General features: G+C 39.3%; 1 pseudogene across 1 annotated transcript; it reads left to right on the forward strand.

Moving 5' to 3' along the window:
• The first annotated feature begins 10,640 nt into the window (after positions 1–10,640).
• On the forward strand, positions 10,641–12,149 carry LOC309565296 (putative endonuclease 4; annotated as a pseudogene). Its single transcript has one exon. The product of its transcript is annotated as a putative endonuclease 4 (transcript).
• The last annotated feature ends 11,283 nt before the right edge of the window (positions 12,150–23,432 follow it).

Below are 23,432 nucleotides of genomic sequence, written 5' to 3' on the forward strand. Positions count from 1 at the left end.
ATTGTAATTTGTGAATTATTTATATTTATTACTTTATACATGCCTGGTAGCGCTGTTTTAGAATATCTTACAACTTTCTTGATTTTTACCTATGTGAGCAGCAGCTGCAGGTGACACTATTTTATATTTATTTCGCACGGGTTTTAATATATATATATATTTTTTACATTCAAAAATACTGACATAATCAAACCGCCAGGGAGGTTAAAGGAAGCCTTTCTCTCTCACTCTGAATCTGCAGGCAGGTACATCAAGCGCTGGTGGGGCAGAGTGCCACAAAAAAATATGTATATATATATATATATATATATATATATATATATATGTATATATATATATATATAAACCATCTTCAGATAATAATTAAATAAATAGTCCACAAAATGAATATATTTTAACAATCAGTTGATCCTTATAAAGTGCAATAGTTCCTAAAATGTACAACTACTGAAATCGTGACCACAAACAATCTTCATTAAAGTAAATCATGCTCAGTGCAATTCATCAACCAAGCAATCCTCTGACTGCTGCCACCACCTTCACCCCCACCAGGGACTGCACTCACCGGTAAGCATTGACCCCTATATGATAATAAGGAAGGTCACACTACGCTTAGAGTTAGTTGGCAACCTCCATAGATGGTCTTGTATTTCTACATCACTGTCCAGAAAATGATTTGCTCAGTATGCCTTACCCAAGTAAGTGTAGCTCCATTTGTATTTGTATATTTAATACAGAAAATCAGAATTTGGTTTTCCACAGCCACAGCTAGCCTAAAGAGATTAGAGTAGGAATAGAAGGCTGGATCTGCTTTGCCTTTCGATTCCCTACCTGCTCCTCCTCCCAACGTTATACTGTAAACCTGCAGATGCCTCTTACTTTTGTATGTGAGTGTGTGTATGTGAGTGTATGAGCGTATGTATGTGAGTTTCTGTATGTGAGTGTATGAGCATATGTACAGTGCCTTGCGAAAGTATTCGGCCCCCTTGAACTTTTCAACCTTTTGCCACATTTCAGGCTTCAAACATAAAGATATAAAACTGTAATATTTTGTGAAGAATCAACAACAAGTGGGACATGTTTTGCATGCCCTATTTTTCAGTTTTTTATTTGGGACACAATCATGAAGTGGAACGAAATTTATTGGATATTTCAAACTTTGTTAACAAATAACAAACTGAAAAATTGGGCATGCAAAATTATTCAGCCCCTTTACTTTCAGTGCAGCAAACTCTCTCCAGAAGTTCAGTGAGGATCTCTGAATGATCCAATGTTGACCTAAATGAATAATGATGATAAATAGAATCCACCTGTGTGTAATCAAGTCTCCGTATAAATGCACCTGCACTGTGATAGTCTCAGAGGTCCGTTTAAAGCGCAGAGAGCATCATGAAGAACAAGGAACACACCAGGAGGGTCCGAGATATTGCTGTGAAGAAGTTTAAAGCCGGATTTGGATACAAAAAGATTTCCCAAGCTTTACACATCCCAAGGAGCACTGTGCAGGTGATAATATTGAAATGGAAGGAGTATCAGACCACTGCAAATCTATGAAGACCTGGCCGTCCCTCTAAACTTTCAGCTCATACAAGGAGAAGACTGATCAGAGATGCAGCCAAGAGGTCCATGATCACTCTGTATGAACTGCAGAGATCTACAGCTGAGGTGGGAGACTCTGTCTATAGGACAACAATCAGTCGTATACTGCATAAATCTGGCCTTTATGGAAGAGTGGCAAGAAGAAAGCCATTTCTTAAAGATATCCATAAAAAGTGTTGTTTAAAGTTTCCCACAAGCCACCTGGGAGACACACCAAACATGTGGAAGAAGGTGCTCTGGTCAGATGAAACCAAAATCAAACTTTTTGGCAACAATGCAAAACGTTATGTTTGGCGTAAAAGCAACACAGCTCATCACCCTGAACACACCATCCCCACTGTCAAACATGGTGGTGGCAGCATCATGGTTTGGGCCTGCTTTTCTTCAGCAGGGACAGGGAAGATGGTTAAAATTGATGGGAAGATGGATGGAGCCAAATACAGGACCATTCTGGAAGAAAACCTGATGGAGTCTGCAAAAGACCTGAGACTGGGACGGAGATTTGTCTTCCAACAAGACAATGATCCAAAACATAAAGCAAAATCTACAATGGAATGGTTCGCAAATAAACATATCCAGGTGTTAGAATGGCCAAGTCAAAGTCCAGACCTTCTCGAATCGAGAATCTGTGGAAAGAACTGAAAACTGCTGTTCACAAACGCTCTCCATCCAACCTCACTGAGCTCGAGCTCTTTTGCAAGGAGGAATTTGCAAAAATTTCAGTCTCTCGATGTGCAAAACTGATAGAGACATACCCCAAGTGACTTACAGCTGTAATCGCAGCAAAAGGTAGCGCTACAAAGTATTAACTTAAGGGGGCTGAATAATTCTGCACGCCCAATTTTTTAGTTTTTTATTTGTTAAAAAAGTTTAAAATATCCAATAAATTTCGTTCCACTTCATGATTGTGTCCCACTTGTTGTTGATTCTTCACAAAAAATTACAGTTTTATATCTTTATGTTTGAAGCCTGAAATGTGGCAAAAGGTTGAAACGTTCAAGGGGGCCGAATACTTTCGCAAGGCACTGTATGTGAGTGTGTATGTGAGTGTAGGTACAGGTATGTCTCCATGAACAATTTGGGGATGCCAAGGATCCCACTTACTGCAGTAATTGTGTCCTTAAGTCTGTTCCAAGGTATAATACACTGGGCTAAGAAAAGGGATTAGTGCCCCAATTTATACATGGTAAAGAACAGGAAAAACTGCCCCTTCTTCCAGCTCCTGACTTGGGTGTCCATATCTCCAGCCACCTTAACTTTTATAACTTTGTAAGGCTGCCCCATCCAAGACAATGATACATGGGCAGGCATGGCAATGCAAGTTGGGTAAAAATATTGGCAGCTGGAAAGGATGTTGCAAGGGTTCCCCTATCTTCATTGGCCATTTTCTGTGAGTCTTCCCTAGGAGTAGAGAGGAAGCATACAATCCATGGCCATAGCCTGTCCAACCTTTCCCAGAGTGAAGCCTTGCAACTTAAAAAAGCACTCGCCATAGCCCACCCCACTGTCTCCAGTAACAATTTTCCCATATCAGCTTTTTTTTTTGGAGCGTAAGAAAAAAATGTCACCAAATCGCCCACATGCCCAGTGTCTGTATGCCAACTTGTTCCTGGTATGGAACGGTGAATTGGAAGGCCTGGAGTCATTTATGAGTAAACTTAACAGTAACAACAAAAATATTGTTCTTTCATGGACCACCAGCCCTGTGAGTGTGTGTTTCCTGGATCTTGTCATCTCAAAGGGAACCAGTGAATTCACCACCAGTAATTTCTTCAAACCAACAGATAGGAATGCTTACATTCCCCTCGACAGTTGTCATCATGCCTCTTGGCTTTGCAATATTCCTAAGGGGCAATTTGTAAGGCTGAGGCGCAATTGCTCCTCGGAGGCTGATTACAACACACAGGCCAATGTGCTATCTGAGCGGTTTATACAGAAGGGTTACGACAAATGTAAATTGGCTGATGAAATACTAAGGGTTAAAGCGGTCGACCGTAACACATTACTATCTAGTGGTTCTAAATGGGAAGCCCCCATTGGGGACGTTAGAATTATTTTAGATTATAATATCCAACACAAAAAGGTCGAGAGGATTTTTAATAAACATTGGCCCATTTTGTTGCAGGATAAGGTTTTAGGAGATCATCTTCCGGAAAGACCCTGTTTTGTGTACAAAAGGGCTCCCACCCTCAGGAATATCTTGGCCCCAGGGGTAGTGGAGCCCCAAGAGAAAAACATAATAAGATGTTCGCTTTCCTGACAGGGTTCTATGCATGCGGCAAATGTATTGTTTGCCACACTGCTAAGAAAAATCTGAGACGGTGGAAAGAATTTGTGGCCCAGGCTACTAAGAGGGAATACAAGATCAGTGATCTCATCACCTGTTCGACCACGGGGGTCGTCTATATGATGGAATGCAACTGCGGGTTGCAGTACGTGGGAAGGACATCTAGAGCACTTCAGGTCAGACTAGCAGAACACGTCAGGTGCATTAAAAAGGGAAAATCTCCCCATTACCTTTACCAGCATTTTAAAAACTTCCACAATAAGGACCCCAAAGATCTTAAGTTTTGGAGCATTGAGAGGGTAAAGAAACATTGGAGGGGTGGCAACTTTGTTCGCCAACTGAGTAAAAGGGAATCCTTTTGGATTTACGAAACAAAAGTAGCCGTACCCCGAGGTTTGAACACCAATTTTGACTTGAATTGTTTCATTTCGGATCGTTAAGCACTGATCGATTGTTTTTCACCTCTTACTATGAACATGGGCTAGGTTTTAGTAATTTTAGTTCTAAGCAGGAATTTTTTAAGTATTGATTTTTAAGTATCAGCTTGATTTTATAATGTGCATTTTTATATGTATTTAATGTATTTTAATATGATATATGTTTCATGTATACATATTTATTTTATCTCCAGTATCAGCGGGTGAAGTATGTTTTACGCTCCTTTATATATATTTATTGTATTTGCAATCTTATGGAAGTTGCAATTTTTCGTGGTGCCCCTTAAATCTTAGCATTAAGATTTGTGGCGCTTTAGTTGCCCTCTTTAGTTTAAAAAAAAGGGGTTATCAGCCTCTCACTTTACGAGTCTGGCAGCTATTTCCCTCACCATTAGTAGCAGGAGCCGGAAATCCTTTGGGTTCCGGCGTCAGGGTTACTATAGGAACCTTTACCTAGGTCCAGCCAATCATGGGTGAGGGAGGATTACATATCAGGTGACGTTCAGCCAATCCCCATCACCGCTGACGAAGCCTCCACCCACGGAGGCGATACGCGTGCGGAGGGAGGAGGAAGCGTCTGACGTCACCCGCTGATACGGAAGAGACCGACCAGGACCGAGTTTGTCTCGCTGTCCCCTCCGGATCGTTTATATTGGTTTATGCTGTGCCATCTTCGGATTTACGTAAGAGGCCATTTTATCCTTGCTTGTTTGGAATAAATGTTGTCCGGATTACACTATGTTGGGTATTTCTTTCCTCATGCTACCCTGGTATCGGAGTAATTAACCCTTGAGGCTTGGAGGTGCCGCTGAGCATCCGGGATATGTGTTCCATTGCCGGTATCTAGAAATTTCAGTTATTGAAGGAGCAATTACCCAGAAGCTGGAAGTGTTGCTGTATGCCCGTGAGATGTGTTTTTAGTGCCTGTACATAAGAGATTTGAGGTGAGAGGCCACTCTGGAAGGTGGAGGGTGTGTGTCACTTCTATCTGCACCTGGCCTCTGGATCTTTATTTTATCGGGGTTTATTGCACCAATACGGACTATCACTCCCAGACTTCTCTATCTGATTGTTGGACTTATTTAGGACCTTTTCTAGCGCTGCACTGTCTTTCTGTATGTTTTGTCTTTTTGAGGTTGTGTAACTGAACCTTTTTGGTGTCCAGCCGCTTTTAGTTAGGATTGAGCGCTGATAGTCTCTAAAAGACTGTAAAAAAAAGTAAATACAATATGAAAACCAGTATTGATAAACCCAGAACTAAGATGAAGAAAAGTAAAAAAAAATGTTAAGTAACCATTCTGAGCTGTTTAGGAAGGGGAGTGATTTAGAGTGGAGAGTGCTGCACACACTCTGTGTGTAGCTAGTCGAAGCTCCATGGAGTTCTGTCTGCTTAACGGCATGCTAGTATGTATATTTGCCCACCCACAGCCAGTGGTTCATCCTTGACTTCCAGTAGTTAATGATATGACCACTTGTGAGCTTTTACACTGGTGTTCAAAATAATGTGGGTTGAGGTAAAAATATCTAGTCACATTGATAGACAGAGGGGGCAAATTTACTTAAACTGGAGAGTGCAAAATCTGTTGCAGTTGTACAAGCTAGCCAATCAACTTCTATATTCAGCTTGTTCAGTTAAGCTTTGACAAAAAAAAAACCTGGAAGCTGATTGGTTTCTATACAGGAGTGCACCAGATTTTGCACTCTCCAGTTTTAGTAAATCACCCCCAGTGTGCCCAATCTACAGAATATAGGTGGTCATGAATTTAGAAATATTTGAAAGATGTAGGGATGGTTTAGTGCCTCCTTATTATAATTTACTTGTTATAAATACAGGTTGAGAGATGAACAGTACATTGAAATAAAATGCATTTATTTACAATAATATAGTGCAAAGTTCCATACCATCAAGATTTAAAGTACAGATCTAAAGGAGTACTGATGTGTTCAACTGACAGTGGCAGTTACTGCTTTGCTGGGCATAAGACACAAGATAACTTTGTCAAGCACCTATCAGCGTATGCACGAGACCCTTTTCAAATCTTTATTTGTTGGTGATCCTACAGGTGATGCGATGAATGGTGATTGCACAGTAAGTGCTGGCTACAGGAATGTGATGTTTTCGGATTGCTGAATAAAAAGACATGCCCATATACTGTTGAGCATATTAACAATGAACTTTTTCTGTTTTGTATAAACACAGATCCAGGTACAGTCACAGTTTTTGTATAACCAGAAAAGTTTCACTACACATAAGGTGGCCATATATTCTAGCTATGGCAATGTTCCTTTTTATCGTAGCTCTTAAATGTTCTGCACAGCTCAAATATTTGGATTAAGGACATTGCCTTTAATGTTGTAATTCTGTGATTCGAAAATGCATTCTCTCCAGAGAAATGGCAAGTGCAATCTTCTGACATATTCCTCTGTATCACTTTTGCTACCTGTATATAGAATAAAATGACAAAGGGTAAATAAGCAGATTCTTTTTTTTTAGTTCTTTTTTTATTTTACGGTAAATTTATATATCAACCCTGCACAGAAATCTTTGTCTGTTAATTCATACAGATGGCTATGCTGATAACCTGTATACCTTTCAGAACCTAGGAGTGTCCTGAATAAGGCCCTAAAAATTGGGATTCTAAGTAAAGACCACCGCCCAATGCCAACAGGCACCAGGTTCTTCAACACCTCTGGTGCTCCAGTAGTTATGGGAATTTAGGGTTTATGGTACACTTAGTAAAATTGCAAGCAGAGAAGTTTCTATGTGCATACCTAGTGTATTGGTATTGAGAATCATTGATACCTTACATGTTTACCACGATGAAGAGGCTAATAAAAAAAATTATTTAACTAATAAAATACCAATAGAAATACATGAAAGGGTATCTAAACCCGAAACTGAAAGTTTCATATAATTACTACTCCCAAAATCAGAAGAAAGGACATACCAAAGCATTGCCAGACAAGATGATTGTATGGTGGGAGAGGGCTGTAACACTTGGAAAAAGAATCCTAATTGTGTGAAGAAAACTGTCCCCAACAAAAATTATTAGTGGAAATAAAGTTTTCTACTTTAAAAATAAGTAAAGATGTTCTAGAAAAATAAAGAAAACTAGGGAAGCAACAAAAAGTAGAGAAATATGGATGCTGAAAGAACAGGAAAGTGGAAAAAACGGAGAGACAGGGATGCAGAAGAGTTTATTACCATTAGATGCACTTAGCACACTGTTCGGAGATCTGGTATATGGATAAGGCCTGATACCTTAAATTGTGTTGAAGTAAATTTAGTGGAACTATATATTGCCTACTGTCCTGGGGTGGTTTTTAATAGAAATTTAGGCCTCATTCACATGCCCATACAGCAAGAAGTGGCTGTTTGTTTATATGCCTGAAGGCTCCAGGAACTGTGTGCAGACCTATGTAACTCTATGGGTACGCAGTGGCTGTACAGACACAGCTACTTATCCTAATTTGACAGGCATGAAGGGGCATGAAGCACACAACCTGCAGTCGGGATTGCTCACTCACCCCTGCATGCCTGTCTAATTTGGAAGAGTGGCTGTATCTATACAGCCACTGCGTACCCATAGAATTACATAGGAGACCTGCACACAGTTCCTGATGGCTGCAGCCACATAAACAAATGGCTGTTTCATGCTATATGCCCACAATGCTCATGTGTATTAGGCCTAAAGATCAACAAGTGGTAGTAGGAGAAGTATTTTGTTTCTTTTAATGCTGGAATACTTGCTTTAGCCATGTTGACTAGATGCATTAGTATGAAAAAGTTTATAAGCTTTCTTGAAGCAGAAGTTCTGCTGGTTTAAGAAGTAAGGGTCAGTTTTTTAAACCTTAGCGGTAAAGATTGATTGCCTGTCTGTGGCAGGTTACAAATATTGTTCAGTAGAATACCCCTATTCTGTTTATGATGCCTACAGTGATTTGATACTTCACAGAGGACCTTGGGCAGGACCAAATGGGTCCTGTACCACTTGGTTAAGTAGTTGACTACTTGGGAATTTGATAGATATGAAGGCTTTTTCCTAGAAGAACATGATTTTTTTATGTTGTTCCGGAGAAAATGTGAATTTAGGGTCTAATGAAGGGTACCCATAGTATATATGGGCTTCCCCTGATTAGGGTTTTTGTGCATTACTAATACTAGCATGCAAGGTGACAGATATGCACATTTGAGATATCACCCATATACATATTTGAATAATACATTTTGAAATATTTTTTATATTTTTGCTGTGTATGATTAATGATGATACTGTATGTATGATTAATTGGTTTTGTTGGATTCGATTTTACATAATATGAATATATTTATCACAGCTAATACTACTATTATAATTATTATTATTCATAATTTAGATTATATATTATATATATTATATCTTTATTGTTCTTTACATATTAGCCCTGAAGAAGACAGAGCCCTTATCCCCTAGAACTTGCCTGTATCTGATGCTCTTAGAAAATTAGAATTTCAAGTGAGACAAAGTACAGGTGCATCTCATAAAATTAGAATATCATCAAAAAGGTCATTTATATCTGTAATTTGATTCAAAAGTAAAACTTGTATATTTTATATAGATGTGTTACACACAGAGTGATATATTTCAAGCATTTCTTTCTTTTAATTTTGATGATTATGGCTTACAGCTAGTGAAAACCCAAAATTCAATATCTCAGAAAATTAGAATATTACATAAGACCAATAAAAAAAAGGATTTTTAATACAAAAATGTTGGCTTACTGAAGAGTATGTCCATTTACAGTATAGTATAAACTCAATACTTGGTCCGGGGACAGTCAGTGATGATTTGGGGAACCATGTTATCTGCTGGTGTTGGTCCACTGTGTTTTATCAAGTCCAAAGTCAGCGCAGCCCTCCAGCAGGAGTTCTAGAGCACTTCATGCTTCTCTCTGCTGACCAGCTTTATGGAGATGCTGATTTCATTTTCCAGCAGGATCTGGCATTTGCCCACACTGCCAAAAGTACCAATACCCGGTTTAATGATCATGGTATCACTGTGCTTAATGGCCAGCAAATTTGCCTGATCTAAACCCCATAGATAATCTGTGGGGTATTGTCAAGAAGATGAGAGATACCAGACCCAACAAGGCAGACAAGCTGAAGGCCACTATTAAAGAAACCTAGGCTTCCATTACACCTCAACAGTGCCACAGGCTGATCGCCTCCATGCCACGCCGCATTGATGCAGTAATTTATGCAAAAGGAGCCCCGACCAAGTATTGAGTGCATACTATTTAACATTTCTGTATTTTTTTTTTAATTGGTTTTAATTGGTAGTATGTAATATTCTGGTTTTCTGAGATACTGAATTTTGGGTTTTCACCAGCTGTAAGACATGATCATAAAAATTAAAAAATAATTATTGTTAACTATACGTGTGCATAACACATCTATATAAAATAAATGAGTTTAACTTCTTGAATTGAATTCCTGAAATAAATTAACTTTTCGATGATATTCTAATTTTCTGAGATGCATCAGTATGTACAAGGCACTTCCAACCACACACCCAGAATTTGTTCATCTGTTGAATGAATTGACTGTCATGAGAGAGAGGCAGCAACCCAGGCCTATAACTGAGTACTAATTTTAGCATAAGCCTAACTCAGGCAAGGAAACACACTTTATACTTTACTCATTAGAATCAAACTATACTCTCATCAGTCCATCACTATCACACATCTACCAAACCTTTCTATCTAGTGGTAAGGCTTATACTCAGCAATTAATGTGCTTGTAAAGGAATTTTTTTTTTCAAAAAACAAACATGTCATACTTACCTGCTCTGTGCAATTATTTTGCACAGAGCAGCCCTGATCCTCTTCTTCTCATGATCCTCCACCGGCGCTCTGTGCCTTTCCCCCATGGCAAGCCACTTGCTCGTGAAACAGAAAGCGTGGCTTTCAGATTTTGCTCTCTCAGTTGTTTTAGTAAATCAACCCAAATGTATACATGCATACTTTTATAAAATAACTTGCAAGGAATAAATAAAATGTCTACACAAAAATGAAGGCCACAATGTAGCCCGTGAGCTTGGAAGTTTGTCTGTTTTCGAGAAGATGGCTGGACAGGATGGTGTAGCACCTGCAGAAAAGCAAAAAAAACAAAAAAACAAAACATGTAGGGCGTGCTAAAATAAAGCGAAAACAAGAAAACAGAGATAATCCTGATGTAGATGTGCCCAAATCAGGGTCTCCCAGAAAGCAAAGGAGAAAAAGAGGAGAAACTGCAGAGAAAATTGAAGATCAGAATGATGAAGACGTGCCCAATGAAGGTAATTCCAATGTAGATGTACAACAATCAGGGTGTTTCAAGAATCACAGGAGAAAGAAATGAGAATCTGCAAAGAAAACTAAAGGCTAGAATGCTGAAGAAGTGTCTATGAACAAGGAACCTGCTAAAAAGCTTCCTAAGACACCAAGAAGAAAGAAAGATGAACCTGTGACTGAGAATACCGAAGACATATCTGTAAAGGAGGAAGCAGGCACATCGAACAGAGCTAAAATGTCTAAGAGAAAGAAAAATGAGACCAAGATATCGAAGAGTGAAAAGACCAAGAAAGTTGAAGAAATGATTGAAGTCACAGATCTAATACCAGGACGTCTACAGCTTTGCTCAACTTCCAAAAAGTATGTTGGAGCTAATTTTTCCATTCAAGGAGGACTGTGGAATGCTGCATTGAAGGAAGGTTGCATTGGTGCAAAAGCATTTGGACTGTTTCTGAGATCACAGGGGAAATGGAGCAGCAAGCCTCTAGAGAACAGTGCTGCTGAGAAATTTAGAAGAGCTTGTAAAGAGCTTGAGTTTGACTCTTGCATTACACTGCCCCATAGTCCTTATCGCATTCATCTAGGCTCACCAAAACCAGATGTACTTCAAAAGAGTTCTTACATGTTAGTTAATGAATTAAGTCGGTGCCATCAACTGGGTCTTACATTATACAATATCCACCCCGGATCTCATTTGGGAGAAATGCCTGTAAACAAGTGCTTGGAGCTCATTGCTGAGGGCATTAACCATGCTCACTCACAAGTGCCTGACATCACAGTGGTGCTGGAGAATATGAGCTGTCAAGGTAGCACAGTTGGAGGTCGCTTTGAGGAGCTGCGTGGAATTATAGACCTTGTCAAAGACAAGACTTGAATTGGCGTGTGTCTAGATACCTGCCATGCTTTTGCTGCTGGTCACAACTTGTCAGAAGAAAAAGGCCTTAAGCATATGCTAGATGAGTTTGATGAAGTTTTTGGTCTCTTATACCTCAGAGCAGTTCATCTGAATGACTCTAAAGGTTGGCTGCCGATTTGATAGCCATGAAAATATTGGCCAAGGCCACATTGGTTTAAAGGGGTTCAGACAGGTCATGAATGTACCACGCTTTAATGAAATTCCTATGATCCTCGAGACACCATACATTGCTGATTTTGATGAGATTGAACTGCTGTATTCGCTGACCACAAAACGTAACACTAAGAAAGCATCTTCTACAATAGGGCCCATAGAATAGTATGCAGCAATCTGTAAATTCTGTGCTGCAGGTTTATCTAACCTGGACCTTAACAGTTGTTGTTATATTTTGTTAATGAACAACTAATCTAACATTCTTATTATTGAATATACTTACCAGTCGCATTTTGGATGTCCAGTTGAGACAACAATCCAATACTTGCTCATAGGCCTTCTTAAGAGATAACTGTACGTTAAGCAAATGTATCCTTTAAATGTGTCTTTGCTCCTCCCCTGCACCCTTTTATCCCATTTCTTTATTCTTTTCTGTCTTAATGTAAACCCTGTTGGGAGCCCCACAGGTTTTCTATTGAAATTCTCCAAGCCTGGTTCTGATTTAATTCTCAATTCGTTCCTTTGAAAAGGTCATCTCTTATTTGTTCCAAGGGTGGACAGATTTTACTTAAGAATAAATGGAGTTTCTTCTGCAATTGGTGAAGAGGCTTCGTGGCTCCCAGCAGGCACAAGCTAACATCTAGGAAAAGTGGTTACAAAAAAGTTAGGGAGACCGGTCACCCTGTCTTATTATTGTGCACTGGATGACTGGTTGCCCCATTGCCCAGTTCAGTAACCTCCTCTTTTATGTCGGTGCCAAAATTGTGCAAATGTTTCACAGGAAACATGGGATGATGGTTCTGATAGTGATGATACCGATGAGTAAATATGCGCTGTGTTATAATTTAAGGTGATTTTGAGCTGTAAACAATTTTTTGTAGAATTGTCTATTTTTTTGATAGAATTCAAAATTAGGGCGACATGGTAGACTTTAGAGTCACTTACGCCAACTTGGACCAAAGTGTGCTTATATTTCTTTCTTTGTGTGATTACAAAGTACCCACTGAAATTTTTGAGGTATAAAACATCTCAGTTTTGCTCAATTTGTAATGTTTTTGTTTAATTTTGCTCTGTGCCAATCTGTGAATTTGAATAAAGTTTTCTAAAAATTTGCCATATTTCATGGTCTACATTCACACTTGAGAATATAATTCACCAAAACCTGTCTAAAATGTTTAGGTATATGTATAGTTGGCAGTTTGAAAGATATTTTTTGTTGTTAAAATGTTTTTAAACAAAGTTATAAACAAAACTAGCAGCATAAGATTTTCGTTTTTTCTAATTCGCAATTATGTACATTTGTGGATTGTGACAAAAAACTGCAGGGAATTTTGCGGAGAACTTTTAACCCAAAGTCGACAATGGTATTGTCTATGCAAAAATGCATTTAAAAAGTAGTGTCCAGACGTGGGAACGAAAATCATTTTTTTCCTAGTTCACCTTACGGCCTATTTCCCAGCCTCTCCCTTTTCTGCCTCTCTGCTCAGCACAACATTATCCCTCAGTTCTTAGTTGCCTAGGTACTGAGAACACTGTCATCAGAGTTTGTTGTCATTGCTGGGGCAGACTGCAAAACTGGAGCCAAAAGTGGAGCAGGACACAGGTACATTTTTAAACATGGCAAGGTAAAGTAAGGTGTGCTTTTAAAGACTTATTCTTATTTTTTTTTTATCTTAAGACAGAAAGGGTAAATCTTATATTTACAAACCTGCTGATGACCCTCCACGATCACTGACCACACAGCCTCCTACCACTATGCTCAGACTCCTAAGTGCCTGACCACGCACTGCATGTGCAAAGCCTAAGGACTCTTGGGTGTAGTTACTCATGAGAAATTAATTTTTTTCATTGTTGTTAAAATAATTTGACCGGAGAAATATTAGCGACCACCAGAAGGAGGCGTTTGCAAGGCACCCAACTTCACATCTTATTCATGTAGGGGCCTTGCTGATCCCTCCTACATGTGGCTGCTGATAGCAGTTTTTTCCTCGATTATAAATAACAAAAGAACAAATAATTCATAAATGTGTAAAGTGATAAACGCTGCACATGCCTAAAAACTAAACTGCAAGCAAAAAATGATTAAATCACTATTAGTCTGCTGCACTGGTGAATGCTCTAAATGTGATGCATCGTGTCCTGTATGAATCAAGAAACAAAGGATAAACCTATTCACTTACATTTATCAAAAGTGTACCAATGTATGTGTGAAACCACTCCAAAATACCTTTGTGCAAGTTTATGAAAGAAAAAATTAGCACAGTCCAAATCACCCGTGAGGTAAAATAACAACGTGTACTCTCCACGTGAGACCCTCATTGACCCCTTTCAGATACACCCTCACCTTATATTTTTGAACCTCATCATGAAGCTCAAAAATAAGCATGTTTCTTTAAATTCAGGCACAGTGTAAAATCTTTTTTTTAAGGAAAGTGCCTGCGCTTCGGTGATATAGATATAAATATAAATAAATGACTTAAGCTGCTGCTGGTAAAAAAGGGGACTCCTTTTTAAACGGAAGAATTGGTAAGTATCAGCGCTGCTCAATATATATGTGCTCAATAAAGTGCTATAAATAAATATTCCAGTTATAATATTAAACAAATAAAGTGCTATATTGTGCTAAAAATAAGGTGCTATATCATGCTATCACATCAAATAAATGCAATTGCATATATAATGTAAGCTTATATTATCTCCTCATTAAATTATGCATCAAAAATCTCCAGTGCTCTATATGATGAATAAATAATCACTGAATCTTTATGGTATAAAGTGCTCAGTGCTTGTCTTGTAAAAATATATAAATCTTCTTCAAATATAAGTGCTCAGTGCTTGTCCATAAACATAAAATCCAAAGTGCTGGTGCTTAATCATGCGTCCAGGTGCTCCCCTCTCGGTCCCCTACTCACCACTGATCTGGATACTAGGTATGCACCCGGTTGCAGCACCATGCAACCGCTTTTGAGAATGCTCTGATTGGCAGAGCGAAACGCGTCAAGTCGTCAACCTCACGCACCACGTAATTTCCGGATCATACGGGTGGAACGCACAGAAATGTTTGGCGTCCCGGTCCAGGAAATTATACCGCTTGATACCGCTTGATTTCATGTGAACACTGTAAGTGCAATTTTAAATAGATTTGTAATACAGTCTTTATATACTGCACGATGAGGATCCTCTCTGTCTATTAATCCCGCATGGGGAGATCGGTCTTGGATGCTCGTAGCTGGAGACTGCTGTAACACGCAGTGATTAGGAGGAAAGAGTGGTGTATGGTGCTGCAATTCATAGATCGTTTGGTGAGTAGGGGACCGAGAGGGGAGCACCTGGACGCATGATTAAGCACCAGCACTTTGGATTTTATGTTTATGGACAAGCACTGAGCACTTTATACTATAAAGATTCAGTGATTATTTATTCATCATATAGAGCACTGGACACTTTTATGCATCATTTAATGAGGAGATAATATTTGTTTACATTATATATGCAATTACATTTATTTGATGTGATAGCACCTTATTTTTAGCACAATATAGCACTTTATTTGTTTAATATTATAACTGGAATATTTATTTATAGCACTTTATTGAGCACATATATACTGAGCAGCGCTGATACTTACCAATTCTACAGTGTAAAACTTGAGTCAATGAAGCCAGCACATATACCTCTCAATGGGGCTTGTCCCTCCTTGAAAAGGAATGTGTGTATCTCTTTAAGTCCAGGACCAGAAAGCAGGTGGATTGTCAGACGTAGCAACTCTGATGCATATCAGACCATAAAGTTCAAGGAAGGACATAGTGCTCACCTACAAATATTTAAAATCAAGTAAAGTAATGCACTCACATAAACACAGTAGAAAAAGCTTCTATGTTAGGATATGAAGTCAAGTAGCTCTGTCCTTTTGTATTTCTCAAAAGAATGTCCGTCAGATAGCAGCTAAACTCATCCAGCCCTCCTTATTTTTGAAGTTGTTTTGATATTTATATTAATACACTGTTGATGCACTGTATATAAGTGAATATTCTGTTTTTTTGTTGTTTGGTTCATATGTGATGTGGAGTGTCGCATTTTTGGGCATTTATTAGTGCAGCCAGCACATATTCACACAGAATTCTACAGTAATTAAAAAATGTGTTTGGTCACACTGATATAATTGTTTTAAGTTTATTGTCAGTGCATTCATGCATTGTATGTTGTTTTTCTAGAATGGTATTCTTGTATCTTTTGTTAAATAAATCTATTTACATAAATAAAAAGTAAAAAAAAAAATAAGTTGCAAGAAGACAGAAGAGATATGGCATGCAAACCTGAAGCAGTCTAGATATAGGCAATTTAGCATTATACTACACCTCTCGTGTAAAAATGGTAGTTGCCTGGCTGAGTTTAGAACTTTACTAACCTAAAATTACTTAACCAGAACAGTAAAAAATGAAAGAAAAAACTTAGTGACTGTGTAGAGTGTATTGACACCAAAATCATCATCATGACAACCAGAACAATTGCAGTTTTAATAAATGTCAGCAATGGCAACATACCTATTTTACTATGAGCACATGAGGGGTGTGTTTAACGGGCTTGGTGAGGGACAAGATTAAGACACACATTTGACCTGGAAAGAATTTCTACTATCAGGCAAAATAAACAGCTGGGAGACATGACAGTCCAGCTGAAATCATTGCCCTGCTGTTAAGCAGCCAAAGCCCACAATACATTTACCTAGCACCTACCTGTAGGGTGCTACACATGAATTTTAATCCCGTTAAATATTTTCCTAAAGATGCTGACCATTCATCCAAGAAATTAATAGGGTTTGGACTGTGTTTCTAGAATCCGTTCTGGTTGGCTCTTAGAGGAACGAAGAACTACTACTGTTGCTAAAATGTGACCACCTTTACTGATTTTATATATGGTTTTAAACAAGTATTTGCAAAACATGAAAGTATTTAGATTTATATAATGCAAAAGACCTCATGCGATAATGTAAATCATTACTATTTCTTGTGCAAAATAGAGGTCCTTCCTCAATAAAATGTGAGCTCTGATTGGCTGGGGGTATCAGAATGGTGTGCGTGCCACCCCTTTCTCAGTCATGTGTTCCTGCACCACCAGTGCACTTGTGCTGTTGGTCACACGCTATCACAATATTAGTAATAAAATGTGTTTTATTTTAAAGGGCACATGCTGGGTCTGGCAGTCCAGGTGAGCAGCTGGAATGATGCTAGGATTGGCTTCACAGACGAGTGGCAGAAGAACACACAGGAAAATAACTGTAGGCACATGACCCCCCCCCCCCCCCACCCTTTAAGTTCACCACTCTGGACACAGATGGCACAGTGATTAATTCAGTGACTGGGTCATCTCAGGAAGCTGGGTGCTAATGTGCTGCAGCCTGGCTGTCTGCATGTCAGGATTAACAGCGGTGACAGATTATATGCTCAGTCATTTCTGTCTTATTGGGTGTGGCCTCTCTGAGTACCGAAGGCCAGGAGAGATAGCAACTTACACCCCCTGAGTGTGTCCAGGAGTCCAGGGGCTTGTGGGAACCCAGAAGCATTGTGGGAAAAGGAGGTAAGTGGACTCAAGCCTGCATCTGAGCATGGCAATTAACCACTTGTCGACCAGCCACAGTACACATACTGTGGCTGGGTGGCACGTGCAGGCAACATCACGTACATGTCATAATTTTGCCTGCTCCTTTTTAGTAGGGTTCCCACCCCTCTACCAGACACAGCAGATTGCGGATCCCGCTACTCAGGGCTCAGTGATCATGTGATCACTATGCGATCACATGATCATAATGTTAACAAAATTGTTATGAATGTGAATGAATCCCTGCCCCCCCCCCCCCAGAGTAGTACAGTGTTACTATGGTGACACTGAACTACTCTGATGAAAGTATGTAAAAAAAAATAATAGTATAAAATAACAAAAAGTAAAAAAATATTTAAAACATTGAATAAAAAACAATTACATTTTTTTAACATATCGTCACCAGTCAGTGTCCTTGGTCACTGCACTGGTGACAGTACGTAAAAAAAAGTGTGAAAAAAACAAATTTTATTTTATTTACCATAACAAAAATTATAATTTCAGAAAACTCGCCATGCCTCTTACTAAATGCCTCAGACTGTCTACTTTCCAAAAGGCGGTCATTTGGGAGGAATTTGTACTGTCCTAGAATTTTAGGGCTTCAAGAAATGAGATGTCAGTACATCAGAATTGATCGGTTTTCCAATATATATATATATATATACAATGCTCACAGAAAGTATTCACAGCGCTTCACTTTTTCCACATTTTGTTATGTTACAGCCTTATTCCAAAATGGATTAGATTCATTATTTTCTTCAAAGTTCTACAAACCATACCCCATAATGACAATGTGAAAGAAGTTTGTTTGAAATCTTTGCAAATTTAATAAAAAAAAAAAAAAAAAAAATCCCATGTACTGTACATACAGTAAGTATTTACAGCCTTTTCTCAATACTTTGTTGAAGCACCTTTTGCACCAATTACAGCCTCAAGTCTTTATAAGTATGATGTTACAAGCTTGGCACACCTATTTTTGGGCAGTTTCTCACATTCTTCTTTGTGGGACCTTTCAAGCTTCATCAGGTTAGATGGGGAGCGTTGGTGCACCATTTTCAGATCTCTCCAGAGATTTTAAATCTGGTTTAAGTCTGGGCTCTGACTAGGCCACTCAAGGACATTCACAGAGTTGTCCTGTAGCCACTCTTTTGTTATCTTGGCTGTGTGCTTAGGATCATTGTCCTGTTGGAAGATGAACCTTCACCGAAGTCTGAGGTCCAGAGCCCTCTGGAGCAGATTTTCATCAAGGAGATCTCTGTACATTGCTGAATTCATCATTCCCTCGATTCTGACTAGTCTCAAAGTTCCTGCCACTGAAAAATATCCCCACAGCATGATGCTGCCACCACCATGCTTCACTGTAGGGATGGTATTGGCCAGGTGATGAGCGGTGCCTCGTTTCCTCCAGGCATGATGCTTGCCATTTAAGCCAAAGAGTTCAATCTTTGTTTCATCAGACCAGAGAATTTTTTTCTCATTGTCTGAGAGCCCTTTAGGTGCCTTTTGGCAAAATCCAGCTGTCATGTGCCTTTTACTACTGAGAAGTGGGTTCCGTCTGGCCACTCTAACATTTAGGCCTGATTGGTGGAGTGCTGGTTGTGGTTGTTCTTCTGGATGGTTGTTCTTCTGGAAGGTTCTCCTCTCTCCACAGAGAAAAGCGGGAGCTCTGTCAGAGTGACCATCGGGTTCTTGGTCACCTCCCTGACTAAGGCCTTTCTCCCCTGATCACTCAGTTTAGCCAAACAGCTCGCTCTGGGAAGAGTCCTGGTGGTTCCAAACTTCTTCCATTTACAGATGATGGAGGCCACTGTGCTCATTGGGACCTTTAATGCTGCAGAAATGTTTCTGTACCCTTCCCCAGATCTGTGCTTCAATACAATCCTGTCTCGGAGGTCTACAGACAATTCCTGGGACTTCATGGCTTGGTTTGTGCTCTGACATGCACTGTTAACTATGGGAATTTATATAGACAGGTGTGTGCCTTCCCAAATCATGTCCAATCAACTGAATTTACAGGTGGACTCCAATCAAGTTGTAGAAACATCTCAGGGATGATCAGTGGAAACAGGATGCACCTGAGTTCAAGTTTGAGTGTCATAACAAAGGCTGTGACAACCTGTAAATGTGATTTTTATTTTTATTTTATTTTTAATAAATCTGTGAAGATTTCAAACAAGCTTCTTTCATGATATAACTTTCACACAAACCAACTAATATACGCTTATTGGAAATTTTTTTTTACCAAAGACTTGTAGCAGAATACATTTTGGGCTAAATTTATGACACATTTTGATTTTTTTGGATGTTTTATGACACAAAGTAGAAAATATTTTTTTTTCCAAAATGTTTTGTCTTTTTTATTTATATAGCAAAAAAATGATATAAATTTGTTCCATGACTGCATGTCAGCTAAAGTAGCACAGTGCTGAATACCAAAAACTGCCCTGGTCATGAAGGGGGTAAAACCCTCCGGAGCTCAAGTGGTTAAATAGGTATTCCATTATATATCTTATAAGTAGAAACTGAGATGATGTGAGTCTCCAGGATATGCAATATATGCATCATTAATGGGGCTGCGCTAAGTCACAAATATTTTTACAGGTATATGTACTGTATTTCAAGTATATTTAGTTGTTTGGCTGTAGTTTAGCTTCAGCAGAAAACATATACTATATCATCAAAAGTGTTGGAACGCCTGCCTTTACACATACATGAACTTTAATGGCATCCCAGTCTTAGTCCGTAGGGTTCAATATTGACTTGGCCCATCCTTTGCAGCTAGAGCAGCTTCAACTTTTCTGGGAAGGCTGTCCACAAGGTTTAGGAGTGTGTCAATGGGAATGTTTGACCATTCTTCCAGAAGTGCATTTGTGAGGTCAGGCACTGATGTTGGACGAGAAGGCCTGGCTCGCAGTCTCCGCTCTAATTTATCCCAAAGGTGTTCGGGTTGAGGTTGAGTTCAGGACTCTGTGCAGGCATGTCAAGTTCTTCCACCCCAAACTCTCTCATCCATGTCTTTATACACCTTGCTTTATACACTGGTCCAAATTATTTAGTGGAGGGGGCATTATTGTGTGGGGTTGTTTTTCAGGGGTTGGGCTTGGCACCTTAGTTCCAGTGAAGGGAAGTCTTAAGGCATCAGCATACAAGACATTTTGGGCATTTTCATGCTCCCAGCTTTGTGGAAACAGTTTGGGGATGACCTCTTCCTGTTCCAACATGACTGCACACCAGTGCACAAACAGGGTGAGGTAGGGTGGAGGAACTTGATTTGCCTGCACAGAGTCCTGACCTCAACCCAGTAGAACACCTTTGTGATGAATTAGAGCAGAGACTGTGAGCCAGACCTTTGTGTCCACATCAGTGCCTGACCTCACAAATGTGCTTCTGGAAGAATGGTGAAACATTCCCATAGACACACTCCTAAACCTTGTGGACAGCCTTCCTAGAAGAGTTGAAGCTGTTATAGCTGCAAAGGGTGGGCCAACTCAATATTAAACCCTACAAACTAAGACTGGGATGCCGTTAAAGTCCATGTATGTGTAAAGGCAGGCGTTCCAATACTTTTGGTAATATAGTGTAAATTGCTACGTCTAGCGTTTGTAGCACAATAAACGCTCATATATTATAACAGTATGGTACTAACTTAAGCAATACCTGTAGCCAGGGCTGCTGTTAGAAATTGCGGGGGCCCCGTACAGACTACCTGGCAGGCCCCCCTAAGAAAATATTAAAGATATATTTAGCTAAAATTACAACAAAATCACTGTTAGCAGACACAAATATAACATAACTCGCATAATTCCTGCTAAATCTAAAAAAAAAAAAAACTATGTTAAATAAAAAAGGAGATGAGATGAGAAAAATATACAGGCTGGGCAGTTGGAGCTAAGTGATCAGAGAGAGAGAGAAACAAAGTTACAATTTACAAATAAACTCCTGAGCAGAGATAAGTGCTGGGAGGGGGCCCCACACAAGGGAGGGGGATTAGTGAAGATTTCTGTATTTGTTGTCCATCACTAATCCCCCTCTCTGTGTGGGCCCCCCTGTGTGCTCGGGCCCCCTACAAGAGGGCTGGTGGTCCTCCCCTATCAGCGGCACTGCCTGTAGCTACTCAAATTCCTGTGAGCAAGCTTTTAGGGGTAAAATGCATTTGGGGAGCGCAGTATGTTGGGTGGAGATAGAATGTATGCATTCATTTTGGTTTCCATGTAATAAAACAATACAAAGGGTTTAGGAAGGAGTGTGACTCATGTTTTTTTACACTTTTGTGGAAGCAAAGATGGGTATAGGAGTCAGCACCCTAACAGATCTTGATGTTGCAGATTTAGGTATGTGTCTACTGTTGAGCAATACCTTAATACAGATATATTTCTAAGACATACAGTATACCTTTCTCGAACCAGTATAACATAATTAAACATTCATGTGTGTTTACCTAAATCACAAGGAAACTAATATTTAGATAAAATTATCTCATAATAAGATATCTGTCCAAATAAATCTGCTTACCTTGCATTTTTGTGCACAAGCAAAAGAACTGCACCACTTTTAATGTTGAGGTCCTTAATAGTTTCATATTCTCCTAGTTCTCTCCCATTGTAGGAAAAACATTTCTTCCAAGAGGTGATTCCTTGTTTTACTAAATTAACCCTGATGTCTTTTATAGTGTCTCCTGGTCTGACCATCACAGGCACCATCTGGGAGTCCTCCGGTACGTGAACTAGGATCTCAAATTTTACCCAATGTAAGCTTAATCGCCTTAGTTTTTCCATAGCACCATGTTTTAAACATTTTGCAAGATCGGAGAGGTGAAACCTTGGAAAGGATTCTGAATAAATTACGTTCTGGTGTTTCTTGTCTGACAGGTATTAGCTGCATTCTTCATGCAGATACAAGTGCACACCGGGCATGCAGAGTCTTGTACAGATGAAGGCTAATGCAATCATAAATTAATATACTAACTTGAACTTTCCTGTGTTAATGTTTGCTGGAAGAGTATAAGATTTGGTTCACACTACTGCGACATGGGATCCGACTTGTGAGACCCCAAGTCGCATGACATGTCAAATTGAATGTTTCCCTATGAGCGCTGTCTTAACTGATACACAAGTAGCTCCGACTTTGGAAAAGGTTCCTGCACTACTTTGTTGTGACTGGGTGTGATTTCAGCTCTTGTACAGGCTCCTTAAAAGCATCCAAATCGGATCAAGTCTCAGGGCAACGTCGCAGGAAAAGTCGTACGACGTTGCTGTTGCAGCAGTGTGAACTAAGCCTTAGATGTATGACTTATATATTAATCAAATAATTTCTAATGTAGTAATGTTTTGTTTCCTGTTCCATTTCTGAACCCCTTGCATGAGATAAAATTTTGACCGCACAGTAAGATTGTGTGTTTACCAAAAATAGGAGTTGGCTTTTATAATTTGACCCGTAAAGAGAATAAGAAATGGCTGGCTATATGCAAGCATTCTATTTAAAAGCGTGCCTTTTAACTACAGAAGAAAAAGGAGGTCACCAGCACTTCGGAAAAATATCCACAATTTATTGTGAATGTACCATGTTACAAAGCTCAAACTGCCATGTCAACATTTCAAGGCCTCGCAGGGACCCCTTCCTCAGGGAAATCCAGAGACAAGTTGCTGAGTCGCCCTGAGCATGGTGACTATTAAGAACTACATTGACATTACTTTCCTCTACTGCATTTAGGCAATACAGCTTGTACATTTTCCTGCCATAATTGGGAAGACAGCAGCAGACCAATGAGATTCTAACACTGCTCTCTCCTTTTGACAGCATGTTATTTGCTGGCCCATGAGTATGAGGTAGAGCCTGAGCAACCACCCTCCCTTTCTAAATCTGAGTTTTACGTATCATAGGATTAAAAGAGGCTGATATTAGAGCAGAGTTACAGTGCTTTGCGAAAGTATTCGGCCCCCTTGAACTTTGCGACCTTTTGCCACATTTCAGGCTTCAAACATAAAGATATAAAACTGTAATTTTTTGTGAAGAATCAACAATAAGTGGGACACAATCATGAAGTGGAACAAAATTTATTGGATATTTCAACTTTTTTTAACAAATAAAAAACTGAAAAATTGGGCGTGCAAAATTATTCAGCCCCCTTAAG

Source organism: Pelophylax lessonae, assembly GCF_965119305.1.
Source record: "Pelophylax lessonae genome assembly, chromosome: 1".
In the NCBI taxonomy this organism is placed as follows: domain Eukaryota; kingdom Metazoa; phylum Chordata; class Amphibia; order Anura; family Ranidae; genus Pelophylax; species Pelophylax lessonae.